Below are 4,158 nucleotides of genomic sequence, written 5' to 3'. Positions count from 1 at the left end.
CCAGCTGGAGGTATCACAATCATGTCAATATACCAGCCAGCAAGAAAACCTCCAAGGCGATTGTTTCTATTTAGATATAATATCACATGGATTGAAAACTGCTGCTCCTACAAACTTCTGAGTGATACTACCATGTTTTCATACTTTTATACAATCAACTAATAAAAATGTGTATATATATGCATAAATATTATATATTTACATATAAAAATATATATAATTGTACCAAAGAAAATAAAATTCATCATTCAGAACATACGCAGAATTAGAAATTATTTAATTACCTGTACTACAAAAGATGGAATCTTAGGGTTCTGAGAGACTGTGAGAGGTTAAGTAAAGCAGATCAACTCACTTGCTAAGAACTGAGGTGAAATTCATCCAACAAAGACTGCTGTTTTCTCTCAGCAGAAAATTCTCCAACCTTAGAGAGTCTCTCTTTAGGTCTACCTTGATATCATGTGTGGTGTCCCATGTTCTTCCTGGGTACCAATGTCTTGGTCAGTAATCACTTAAGCTCCCTTCTGTTGCTCAAAACAGTGAAAAACAGAAAAGAGTTTCACTACCACCATGTAATATTCTTACGTATTCAGAGCTAGTAGCCATAGATAAGTGGAACAGAAAATGTAACAAGATGGAGAAAATTTTATTTTCTATATCTCCTCTAGGGGAGAGAAATATATGTGGTAAGAAAAATACTTTGCTAACCCCTGGGATGACGGTGAAAGAAGTGAGGCAGGCATTCTACAGTAACAATAGATAGTTGACAAGCTACACTCCAAGAAGATTCAAATCTTGTCAACTGTAGACCTACGTGTGCTGACAGAGGATGCACATTTGGAGCAAAAACTGGATTGTTCAGGATGCTAGAAAAGGATTGAGAATTGCCACAATAATCTCCTTCTCCTGCCTTCCCCTACATAGCACAGTGCTTTTACCCTAGTTAACTGTGCAACAAAGCCACCAAGTTATTATCCTGCCAAGCAAGCCTACATGTCTTAGTCCAGCTACCTGGCTGAGTAGCTGGGAACCTTGATGACTTTGAATAAGGAACCTGAACCTTCTTTGCCTAGCTCTGAACTAAGCACTTGATATGAATCAATGATTTCTAAAATTTTTTAAGCTAAAAATTCTTGATTCAAATGAAAACTTACCATTAAAAAAATAAAAATAATAGTGGCAAACTCTGAATGACAGGTGAAAATGGAGGAGAGTGACAGTAAAGAGCCTCAAACATTCTGAGTGTCCCTGAGGGAATGCCATGGAACCCCTGGTGCTCTGGGGAGAAGGGTTACAAACTACCAGACTACATGAGCACAAAAGCTTCTTCCAGTTCTGAAATTGTAGGAGTCTCTTAAACCTTTCCAAAAGAATGAAGTGGTTAATTTTAGAGTGGGAGTGACGTTGGCAAAATGGCAGAGCTCTCATTTCCCCACAAAAAACCATTGAAAAACAAGAAGAAATTGTTAGAATCAACTTTATCAGAGCTCTGGATAACAGTCAAAGGTTTATAGCAACTAAGTGGATGTTGAATAAAAAAAAAAGGCAACTTTGAGACAGTAGGAAAGCTTCATGGCCTTTTTACTCGCTCACGCCCCATCCCCTCCCCGGAATGGTGGTGATAGCAAAGCAGCAGCAGTTCAGAGTCCCACCATAGGACCCTGGTCCCTGGTTCAGCAGGGAGCAGAGTAGAAATTATCCACCAAGTGTGACCTGAAGGACAAGTACAAGGTGCTCACCTCTGTTTCACCTAACTAGAAACTCAAGCCATAAAAACAGTTGGTATTGCTCAAAAACACGGCAAGCCAAACTAACAAACCTGGGGCAAAGGATTATAGTCAAAACATACAAAAGACCACCTAAGGCCTGAGAACAAAAGCTGAGGAGAGTTTCTTTAGTAAATTAGAACACATAAAAGCAGGCATATATGCAGGGAAATACAGAAAATCATGTGCATGCCCAGAGTATGATGAATGCTCAGAGAAGACCTGAGAATACACTAAGCTTTTACCTCAGACAGATCCCTAACACTCAGTGCAAGCCTGACTGAGTCCTGAAGGAGTGCCCTAGCATAGAGTCAGCCTGAAAATACTTGGAGAGGTGTTGTTTGTTCAGCACTGGCATTCAAGGAAATCCATGTCAAACTTCTAGCTGAACATAAGCTAAGGTATAAAGACCATGGTGGACACACACAACAAGGAATACAGCCTTTGCAAAAACAGTTTGGGGAAGTCATCAAACAAATGAACTACTACAGCATTCAGCAAACAAAAAAATCATCAAACCCTAGGGAAAGGGGGTGAATCTGATTTCCAGATTGCAGGAGATGAGAGAGAGAAAGGGGCAGAAAAAAATATTTGAAGAAATACTGGCTGAAAAGTTCCCAAATCTGATGAAAAACATGAATCTATGAAGCCATGAAGCTCAACAAATCCCACATAGGATAAACTCAAAGAGACATACACTGAGACACATTAGTAGGCCACAGCACAATCCTCAATAAATTTTAAAACATTTAAATCATACAAAATATATTGTCTGATCACAATGAAGTTATAGTTTTGTAGGAAAACTGGAAAATTCGTCAACATATGGAAAGCACACTCAAGTTACCATTGGGTCAAATAAGAAATCACAAAGGCAATTAGAAAATAATTAGAGATGAATTAATTAAAAAAAAAAAACTTATGGAGCAGAAGAAGAAACATCCGGGCAGCAACTCCAAAGGTGTTAACTGTCTTGTCTGTGCTGAAGCCATCATGGCTCAGCAGGACTGAACTTAGCAAGAGAATGCTGTGCAGACCCCTCTGGTCTCTGAGCATCTGGAGCTCTCAGTTCTGTGCAAAGAGTATGCGGAGGATGACAGTGTCTAGCAGCATGAGATCAAGGCCTCCACGAAAAGTAGTCGTATATTGGCAAGATCAGGCCTGATGGGAACTGCTTCTATTGAGCTTTCAGATTCTTCCACTTGAAGGCATTGCTGGATGACAGGAAGGAATTGCAGTGGTTCAAGGATATGCCTGCTAAGAGCAAAGAGGACCTGGTGTCCCAGGGCTAGGTCCACTGTTGAGGCTTTCCACAACATATCCATGAACTTGATTGAGCAGGTAGAGAAGTGGACCTCAGTAGCAGACCTGTTGGCCTCCTTCAAAAACCAGAGTACCTCTGATTACCTGGTGGTCTATCTGGGGCTGCTCACCTCAGCTACCTGCAGCTTAAGAGCAAGTTCTTCAAGCACTTCGTGGAAAGTGGGAAAACTGTCAAGGAGTTCTGCCATCAGGAAGTGGAAGCCATGTGCAAGGAGAGGGACCACATCCACATCATCACACTGACTCAGGCCCTCAGCATCTTCATCCAGGTGGAGTACATGTCCTGCAGTGATTATGGCACTACTGACACACACATCTTCCTCAAGGGCTTAGAGCCTAAGGTCTAACTTCTCTACTGACCTGGACACTATGATATCATCTATAAAAAGGGTTGGCTCCGGCCTGCTACTGCACTGCCTGCCCTCCCCTCTGCCAGGTGCTAGACATGTACAGAAGGATTTTTGTGGTTTTAAAATGGTCATATTTTACTCTTCCCACTTTCCCTATCATAAAATCTTCCACGTTTTATTAAAGGGGATGCTGGTGGTAAAAAACCAAAACCAAAAACAAACAAAACTCATGGGATTCAGTGAAGGCTGTATTCAAAGGGAAATATATAACTATAAATATTTACATTTAAAAAATAGATCTCAAATCAATAAACTAACTCTGTACCTTAAGAAAGTAGAAAAATAAGAGCAAAGCAAAACCAAAGCTAGCAGAAGTAAGGTAGTAATAAAAATCAGAGTGGTATAAATAACAGAGAATAGGAAAACAATAGATAGAATCAATGAAATTGAAAGTTGGTTCTTTGAAAAAGTTAACAAAATTGACAGATCTTTAGCTAGACTAACAAAAAAAGAAAGAGGACACAAATAACTAAATTCAGAAATGAAAGGGGGGGCTCCCCTGGTGACACAGTGGTTGAGAGTCCGCCTGCCGATGCAGGGGACACGGGTTCGTGCCCCGGTCCGGGAGGATCCCACATGCCGCGGAGCGGCTGGGCCCATGGGCCATGGCCGCTGGGCCTGCGCGTCCGGATCCTGTGCTCCGCGACGGGAGAGGCCGC

The 4,158-nt window shown here is 41.2% G+C and overlaps 1 pseudogene across 1 annotated transcript; it reads left to right on the top strand.

Annotated features, from left to right (window-relative positions):
- Positions 1 to 2,687: 2,687 nt before the first annotated feature.
- Positions 2,688 to 3,436, top strand: LOC308627582 (ubiquitin thioesterase OTUB1-like; annotated as a pseudogene). Its single transcript has one exon. The product of its transcript is annotated as a ubiquitin thioesterase OTUB1-like (transcript).
- Positions 3,437 to 4,158: the final 722 nt, after the last annotated feature.

The sequence above is a fragment of the Mesoplodon bidens genome (assembly GCF_964165515.1).
Source record: "Mesoplodon bidens genome assembly, chromosome: 14".
NCBI classification, from domain to species: domain Eukaryota; kingdom Metazoa; phylum Chordata; class Mammalia; order Artiodactyla; family Ziphiidae; genus Mesoplodon; species Mesoplodon bidens.
This window is presented reverse-complemented; position numbering and strand designations above follow the sequence as displayed.